Source organism: Myxine glutinosa, chromosome 14 (genome assembly GCF_964187855.1).
Source record: "Myxine glutinosa chromosome 14, kmMyxGlut1.1, whole genome shotgun sequence".
Classification (NCBI taxonomy): Eukaryota; Metazoa; Chordata; class Myxini; order Myxiniformes; family Myxinidae; genus Myxine; species Myxine glutinosa.
In genome coordinates, this window is record NC_136274.1 from 1,558,640 (window position 1) to 1,568,930 (window position 10,291).

Below are 10,291 nucleotides of genomic sequence, written 5' to 3' on the forward strand. Positions count from 1 at the left end.
TTAAAGCACTCTTCGTACAGGTAAATTTGTCCTCCCACTCCTCCCTGCCTCTGCGCAACACCGGGTACTTCAGCTGGTATACATACATATATTCTTAAGCTTGCATTATAGTTTATTTGTGCATATCAGCTGAAGTACCTGGCGTTGCCATGGGGAGAGGGGGGGGGTGGGGGGGGGAGGACAAATTTAACTGAGCGGAGTGTTTTGACCTTGGTGTTGCCCAGGTAAAAAATTGAAATTGCAGTACCCTCTACCACCACCACTAGGTGGCGCTACACGGTACACATTTACATAGGGAATTTACGCCTCACCAGCCCCCCACACCCCAACGTGAGGACTTGGCCGCATCGCTTATGTAACCCCCCCCCCTCCCCTTCCCACCCCCCCCCCCCTCCCCACCCCCCCCCCCTCCTCCTTCCCACACACAAAGTTATATTTGTACCCCAAGTTTGGAGTTTGCAACTTAAAATGTGTGGCGGTGCATCAGGAACAAAGGCCCAGAGAGAGAAAGAAAAGAGAGAGAATGAAAGAAGAAAGAATGAGAATAAGGCGTTTATACAGAGTGCTTCAAAAAAAATGTTAACACCTATATGGGACGATATATCTTAGAAGTGTTAACATTTTTTGAAGCATGCTGTATTTATATATAAATAAATAAATAAATAGACGTACTGCTGGATGCACCCATTGTGCGTATAATGCAAACATTTTGTCAATGTGGATCAAGTGATATTGCTGTATAATGACGACATTGTTCCTTTGGGATTCAGAGGTTTATCCAATGAGAAATATTCTTGTAAGAATTTTGATATGCTGTGAGTGATTCTATTTTGGAGAAAGATGTTCTTATTAACCACACTGCTACTGCGATTCATCTCACCCTGTTCCCATCACCTCATTCAAATGCTGTACAACAGTTGTGCAAACTTGTGCTGTTCCTTCAAAATATCCTTTTTGCATCTTTTTTAAACGGTTATTTATGGCAAGGTGTACTGTGAGCAAATCAAAATAAAACTTTTATATTTTTACACAATTACTGTGTTTTTATTCGGTACGATTCGTCTTCCTCCTTTTGTGGTGGCAGGATGCAGTAACATAGTGAGGTTAGAGTATCTCAGTGGAAGTGGGGGCACAGCGGGTGCGGGGTGGTTAGGACATAGCGGGTGCGGGGTGGTTAGGACATAGCGGGTGCGGGGTGGTTAGGACATAGCGGGTGCGGGGTGGTTAGGACATAGCGGGTGCGGGGTGGTTAGGACATAGCGGGTGCGGGGTGGTTAGGACATAGCGGGTGCTGGGCGGTGGTTGGGGCATGGGGGTGGGGGAGGGGGGGTTGTCGCCGGGGCATAGCGGGCTTTTTATAACTTGTTGCCTTTTTATAACTGAATGTAACCCCCTTTTTATAACTGAACGTAACCCCCTTTTTATAACTGAACGTAACCCCCTTTTTATAACTGAATGTAACCCCCTTTTTATAATTAAACGTAACCCCCTTTTTATAACTGAACGTAACCCCCTTTTTATAACTGAACGTAACCCCCTTTTTATAACTGAACGTAACCCCCTTTTTATAACTGAACGTGACCCCCTTTTTATAACTGAACGTGTCCCCCTTTTTATAGCTGAACGTGACCTTTTTACAGCTGAACGTGACCCCCTTTTTATAACTGAACGTAACCCCCTTTTTATAACTCAACGTGACCTTTTTATAGCTGAACGTGACCTCCTTTTTATCACTGAACGTAACCCCCTTTTATAACTGAACGTAACCCCCTTTTTATAACTCAACGTGACCTTTTTATAGCTGAACGTGACCTCCTTTTTATCACTGAACGTAACCCCCTTTTATAACTGAACGTAACCCCCTTTTTATAACTGAACGTAACCCCCTTTTTATAACTGAACGTGACCTCCTTTTTATAGCTGAACGTGACCTCCTTTTTATTACTGAACGTGACCTTTTTATAGCTGAACGTGACCTCCTTTTTATAGCTGAACGTAACCCCCTTTTTATAACTGAACGTGACCTCCTTTTTATAGCTGAACGTGACCTCCTTTTTATAGCTGAACGTAACCCCCTTTTTATAACTGAACGTGACCTCCTTTTTATAGCTGAACGTGACCTCCTTTTTATTACTGAACGTGACCTTTTTATAGCTGAACGTGACCTCCTTTTTATAGCTGAACGTAACCCCCTTTTTATAACTGAACGTGACCTCCTTTTTATAGCTGAACGTGACCTCCTTTTTATAGCTGAACGTAACCCCCTTTTTATAGCTGAAAGTGACCTCCTTTTTATAGCTGAACGTGACCTACTTTTTATAGCTGAACGCAGGCGTGCGTGCGTAAGCGAAGGACCGCATTCGAATTTGGTGTGTGGGTGCAACTTGTAATGAAATCGTCATCCAAATTACGACACTGATGTTATTCGCCTCATGGCCGCTACGCGACCCTTTCTCGGTTCCTATATATATATCAGCGCGGACAGGCGATGCAGATCCGTCACCACGATGTAACCCTAGCGATGTACCTCTAGAGCTTCTCTGGGCTTCCCTTAGAAAGGTAACGTGTCTGCAATATGTATCAAAGCTTTTATAGTCATACAGCCTGTCCGCACCTGTATTCACCTGTATGTATTATTAATACCATGTTTATTGGTTTCTCTCTAGATGATGTTGAGAACGAATTACGATTAAACCTACTTTGGGTTGCTGTTGAATCTTGATTTTCACAACACTTAATCGTAATTCCTCTCCTGACATCGCTCCTGCACTGCTCGCCTCGGAGAAGAATGCCCAGCGGAGGACCCATCGAGCTAGCTCCAGCAACGGAGCTCCGACTACTCTCACTGCCGGCCTGCCTCGAAAGACGGGACGTCGCAAGCCTTTTCGCGGGACCGCGTCGACAAAAAGCGACCTGCTCTCATGAGACCCGAACGCCAGAGCAGGCGTGACGGACTCCGGCTCGATGCCTGGAGCACGATGCTACTGGGCAACGTCCCGCGGTTGAGACCCCGTCGGAACGACGGACCCGCTTGGAGCCGCCGGCCTACCCGTCCGGTCGCAGCTCGGAAGCACTAACGGCTCCGTCCGAGGGATTCATCCTAGATACGCGTGCCTCGGCCCGAGTTGAGATTCCTACGCGAGTGATCACGTCTCCCATGTCGGCTATGCCTCCACACGGACGGCACACTCCGACCACTCGCTACTCAGTGGCCCATCTACTCCGAGTCACATCTCTCTCTCACGACCGGCTCCACTCCGACCACTCGCTACTCTGTGGCCCATCTCCTCCGCGCGAACGCGCGCTGCTCGTCGGAATCACGCCGTGCCTCTCACGACCGGCTCCACTCCGACCACTCGCTACTCTGTGGCCCATCTCCTCCGCGCGAACGCGCGCTGCTCGTCGGAATCACGCCGTGCCTCTCACGACCGGCTCCACTCCGACCACTCGCTACTCTGTGGCCCATCTCCTCCGCGCGAACGCGCGCTGCTCGTCGGAAGCACGCCGTGCCTCTCACGACCGGCTCACCCCGACCACTCGATACTCGGTGGAACCACCTCCTCCACGCGAATCGACGTGCACTGCTCCCATCGCGTGCTACTACTCTGGGAGGCCCGCGATCCCATCCTGATTCCGATCACCTCCTACACGTGGCACCCTTCGCGTGGCACCGCACCGTCGCTGGAAGGAATCACTACAAATGCACGACGCGCCAGTTGCGCGCGCCGCCTCTTCACTGGATGGACCCCTTTGCATGCGGTTCCTCTCGCGGGCACTCTGTGAGGCCGGCGATTCTGATCGCGGCCCTCTCTGCGTTGCCGGCGATTCCTCGCTGCTCGTCGGATCCCCTCTTACACGCGCATCACGCGCCGCACCGTCGCTGGATGGAATCCCTACTATGCACGACGCGCCCGTTGCGCGCGCCGCATCTTCGCTGGATTCCTCTCGCCGGCCCCACTGAGTAGGGGATCGCCCGGAAACGCCTCAATGGAGGCTCGCTTGGGCCCTGGCGAGGACTCGTCGCAGCACGGACGAGTTTCTATGGACGTCGAGCGGGACCTTCATAGCCTTTCACGACACACGGGCATATGCTTCTAATGGTTGATCGTATACCTGACCACCATGTGTATTCTATAAGTGATCGTTCTTCTTCGTCCTTTGTTTTACTTGATCAAACGGCGTATGCGTTAACCACCTGCGACCATTGTAAAAATGCTGTGCATGGAATGTATGTGGACCGAATGCTTTCATTCTTTTTTTTTTACACCCCGCGTTTCACCCAATTATTTAATTCGATAAGCTGTTGGGTTGCGTCATATTGCGTTTATGTAGTGTTGGTGTAGAGCAGGCTTGTCGGACTGAAAGGCCTCCTCTTCATCCTTCATGCTCGATGCACCTCATATGAGATGCTACTTCAGGGCGTTGTATGTGATCGCTCCTTAGACCCGACAGCCAGGCAGGCGGGGCGCTGCTTCGGGTTGTGCGGTCTGTCGCTGCCGGGCTTGCTCGCCATCTCGACTCGGCGTGCTCGCCCCTCGGCTCGGCGGGCTCGCCCGCTCTGGATCAACGGGAACGGGCCGAGACGCGGCTTTCGGTTTCCCTCGTACGCGGTGCGCCCTAGATGATGCTTTCGCCGTCGGCCGGGTTCGTGTGCCGTGTGCCGATCTCGGGCTCGCTCGGGTGCTGCTGCGCGCGAGACGTTGGATTTCGGTGTGCTGCTTTGCTCCGTCTGGGGATGCCGCTCGGCTGGAGCTCGCCGTCAAACCCGCCCGACCTACTTGATGACGTCATCGACTGTATCACGCGTACGCTTTACAGCATCTTAGACGCGTTCGCTTCGCGGCGTCATTTGCGTAATGGCGTGCTTCCCGCGGTCTCATCGGGGATTCGTTACCTTTCTATGTACTAATTGTCCTTTACGTCACGACGTGTACAACGTACCGCGGCGCTCCCTCAGGGTCACCGCGGTGGGAGTACACGGTGACCTCGTGACATTGAGCGTCGCGCCCGACTCCCTCGTCGCCTGCGCATGTAACGAGGACACCGTACTGCGTGCTCGTCCTTGACTCTGGGCTCGTTGTTATCGGAGAGTTCGAGGCTGCGAGACGCCTCGTCTGATTCCGTTCCCCTATGCCCCAGTCTGACTGTGACTCAGCCTGACCCAGACTGTGAAGGTCGTCTGTCTTCGGTATGCAGCGCACTGCAGCCACCTCTTTAACAGATGTTTTGTCTACCTCGTTATTCTTGCGGTTTGTGGATAGTATGTCCTAGGGATATGACCATGTTGCTAATCTGCCGCGCTCCCGTGAGGTCGCGCTGGTCTCACTGGGTACACCGTGACCCATGGCCCCTGCGACCTTTTGTTTTCTCGACATGGCCCATCCCTGTGATCGGGCCACCTCGACTCTTGTGGGGACCCGGGAGGTTCTTGTTGCTCGCCCGGGTGGCGACTCCCTCCTCGCCCCTTGTGGGTTAGTTATGCGATGCGCCAATTGATTAGACAATATTTTGTGATAATCTTTTATTGATTTTAAATATACAATTAATCAATCAAATAGAGTACACCTCTCCCTCCCAATGCAGCCTCAATGAGCTGCACTGCGGCATTGCGTCCGTGGATGGACGATCCAACCGCGGTCCGGCTGGATCCGTGCCATGCCACGTTGGCGTTACCTGGATGGATCGGTCGGACATCCGGGATGGCCAATCCATCCGGGCCTTCTCTGTGCCATTGCGTCCGTGGATGGTCGATCCATCCGCGGTCCGGCTGGATCCGTGCCATGCAACGATGGCGTCAACTGGATGGATCGGTCGGACATCCGGGATGGCCAATCCATCCGGGTCATCTGGCGTGACAATCATGGCAATCAATCATAACGATCCGGGACGACGCTGGGACAAACATGGTTTGTCCAGCCGGAACTCTCTCGGTCTACCGATCTTCTCCGATCCTCCGCGCGCGGTGCAGATGGACAAGCTTGCCATAGGCATCCCGGCGGTCCTGCGCGCTTCGCTGGAGAGGCGCGTTTCGACCGTTTGTGCGCCGGTCGTCCAGGCAGCCTTCAGAGGCCGCTCGTGACTCGTGCGATCGCTGCCAACGGTAGATTCGCGTGCCACTACATGCGCTTGTACTGCGTATGTACCAGTCGCTCTTCGTCATGGCACACCTTATGTAATGAGTTGCGAATCTCAAAGGTACACCTTATCCATCTAGCTACTGAGCCGTTTCTCACTGTTCAACGAGGTACACTTATCTACTCAGACTACCCCACAGGAAGACTACTACTACCCACGGCTCAACGTCTTCTCCCTGGGATGACCACTGCATGCTCGGTCCGATATCTTCTTGACTGGGACTTCCTCCAGATGTAACACATCGCCATGTCATGTGACCAGATCCTCAGTTCTGATTGGTATACGTTTGAGGGGACATACATACATACATACATACATACAGATGGACCAGCACTGTTCTTGACGGCATTGCCCAATGGGCTACGCCATAAACATTAAAGTACCATACATAATAATAGTTTTCTATTCGATCGCAGAGGTAGATGTATACATACAATTCATCCATCATCTCTAATTATCATGAGGGCTATATCTATAGCTGGAGATTGATTGCTAACCGGGCTAACTGGCTGAAATGCAGTAACCCTGCCATCGGGATTGATGGCCCCTTGGACGTTCGACCGGCAGTGACATCTTTCCAATGTATTTCGTTCTTTGCATTCCTATGTATTCCTCTGTATGTGTCTGCTGTTCTTCACCGCCGAGTTTGGATCTAAGCGCGGGGAGAATGTAATGAAATCGTCATCCAAATTACGACACTGATGTTATTCGCCTCATGGCCGCTACGCGACCCTTTCTCGGTTCCTATATATATATCAGCGCGGACAGGCGATGCAGATCCGTCACCACGATGTAACCCTAGCGATGTACCTCTAGAGCTTCTCTGGGCTTCCCTTAGAAAGGTAACGTGTCTGCAATATGTATCAAAGCTTTTATAGTCATACAGCCTGTCCGCACCTGTATTCACCTGTATGTATTATTAATACCATGTTTATTGGTTTCTCTCTAGATGATGTTGAGAACGAATTACGATTAAACCTACTTTGGGTTGCTGTTGAATCTTGATTTTCACAACACAACTCACGTCAAAATCCAAGATGGCCGCCGCCATGTATGTCTGAACCTTGTACCCTGCATATCTATCTATAATTCCAGTAATCTCTGTACGTCTGTACGTTTGTACGTCTGTACGTTTGTCTGTGACCGCTGTTTCTCGACAACCACGGGTCCGATATACTTTTAACTTGCCAGGTATATTGCTGGGGACCCGAGGATGTGCCTTTTCAAGGTTTCATATTAATCGGACAAGTACTTACCGAGCTATGTCCAAAAAACGATTCAACCAATCAGAGAGCAGCGAACGATCGCGTGTGCCGAACGTGGAGGACACACTCTGCCTCGGATGGCACATTTGACAGCGTATTCATTTATTTCACGTTTGCAAACTATGTTGGCGTTAAACTATGTTTTAAAACTAATAAAACCGAATTTGCGATTCATTCGCTTTCCTGCGCGTTTGTGCACGCGATGGCGATTTCTTTACCAAACTCCGGAAGCCGTTCGCTTTGGACCAAACCATTGCATGTAAATAGAGGGGGGGGATATAATTTTAGATATAGATATAGTACGGGCAATGCCCTAGTCTATCTATAATTCCAGTAATCTCTGTATGTCTGTGTGTTTGTCTGTGTGTATGTCTGTGTGTTTGTCTGTGACCGCTGTTTCTCGACAACCACGGGTCCGATATACTTGAAACTTGCCAGGTATATTGCTGGGGACCCGAGGATGTGCCTTTTCAAGGTTTCATATTAATCGGAGAAGTAGTTACCGAGCTATGGCGATTTAGCCGTTCGCCGTTCGCTTTGGCTTTGCGAATGGACCAAACCATTTCATGTAAATAGAGGGGGGGGTTCTACCGTACTCGCAAGCCGTTCGCTTTGGCTTTGCGAATGGACCAAACCATTTCATGTAAATAGAGGGGGGGGTTCTGTGGTCGTTACTGCCACGTGGTTTCAAAGTTTTTTTTTGTTGTTGTTGTTTGCACGCATGTTTTTTTGCACCCACGTACGGGCACGCCCTAGTCTTGAAAAATAAGCGAAGTACCAACTTCTAATCTGGTGTGTGGGTGTATCTCGGCATAAGGACGAACGCTATTGAAAATTGGGTCGCCATGTCAAAATCCAAGATGGCCGCCGCCATGTATGTCTGAAACTTGTGAGCGAAATATCTCAAACAATAAGCGAAGTACCAACGTCTAATCTGGTGTGTGGGTGTATCTATTGGGTCGCCACGTCAAAATCCAAGATGGCCGCCGCCATGTATGTCTGAACATGGTGAGTGGAATATCTTGAAAAATAAACGAAGTACCAACTTCTAATCTGGTGTGTGGGTGCATCTAGGCATAAGGAAGAACGCTATTGAAAATTGGGTCGCCACGTCAAAATCCAAGATGGCCGCCACCATATATATGTCTGAAAATTGTGAGCGAAATATCGCGAAAAATAAGCGAAGTACTAACTGCTAATCTGGTGTGTGGGTGCATCTAGGCATAAGGAAAAACGCTGTTTAAAATTGGGTCGCCACGTCAAAATCCAAGATGGCCGCCACCATATATATGTCTGAACCTTGAGCGTAATATCTTGCAAAATAAGCAAAGCACCAACTTATAATCTGGTGTGTGGGTGTATCTCGGCATAAGGACGAACGCTGTTTAAAATTGGGTCGCCACGTCAAAATCCAAGATGGCCGCCACCATATATATGTCTGAACCTTGAGCGTAATATCTTGCAAAATAAGCGAAGTACCAACTGCTAATCTGGTGTGTGGGTGTATCTAGGCATAAGGAAAAACGCTGTTTAAAATTGGGTCGCCACGTCAAAATCCAAGATGGCCGCCACCATATATATGTCTGAACCTTGAGCGTAATATCTTGCAAAATAAGCAAAGCACCAACTTATAATCTGGTGTGTGGGTGTATCTCGGCATAAGGACGAACGCTGTTTAAAATTGGGTCGCCACGTCAAAATCCAAGATGGCCGCCGCCATGTATGTCTGAACCTTGTGAGATGAATATCTTGAAAAATAAGCGAAGTACCAACTTCTAATTTGGTGTGTGGGTGTATCTAGGCACAAGGAAGAACGCTGTTTAAAATTGGGTCGCCACGTCAAAATCCAAGATGGCCGCCGCCATGTATGTGAACCTTGTGAGATGAATATCTTGAAAAATAAGCGAAGTACCAACTTCTAATTTGGTGTGTCGGTGTATCTCGGCATAAGGAAGAACGCTGTTTAAAATTGGGTCGCCACGTCAAAATCCAAGATGGCCGCCGCCATGTATGTCTGAACCTTGTGAGATGAATATCTTGAAAAATAAGCGAAGTACCAACTTCTAATTTGGTGTGTGGGTGTATCGCGGCATAAGGAAGAACGCTATTGTAAATTGGGTCGCCACGTCAAAATCCAAGATGGCCGCCACCATATATATGTCTGAAACTTGTAAGCGTAATATCGCGAAAAATAAGCGAAGTACCACCGTCTAATCTGGTGTGTGGGTGTATCTAGGCATAAGGAAGAACGCTATTGAAAATTGGGTGGCCACGTCAAAATCCAAGATGGCCGCCTCCATGTATGTCTGAACCTTGTGAGCGAAATATCATAGCATGTTTTCTGCATCTTCCACTTTGCCAACTCACATGACTTCACCGACGGGGGACCTAGGCGTAACGCTTGTTATAACTGAACGTAATCCCCTTTTTATTACTGAACATAACCCCCTTTTTATTACTGAACGTAACCCCCTTTTTATAACTGAACGTAACCCCCTTTCATAACTGAACATAAATTGCATGCACATGATCTATGACCCATTTGCAATGAAATATTACATTTATGACATCATAGGTCACGTGGTTTGGCAGCCATTTTGGATAGAAAAACGAACCTTAGCCGATCAACACGAAACTTCACAAATGTGATCCCCTACCCATACCTATGCAGAGTGAACATTTTTAAGGTCATATGTCATGTGGTATTGCAGCCATATTTGCTTGAAAGCCGATATTTAAAAACAACCCTTCTCTGAAACCGCTTCACCGATCGATGTGAAACCTGTCATGTCTGCTAAATTATGTGATACTTGGGAACATCTGAATGGAGTTAAATCAAACTAGTTTCTTTTTAGGACAGTGAACGATGGCATCTACCCATTGTGGGACTA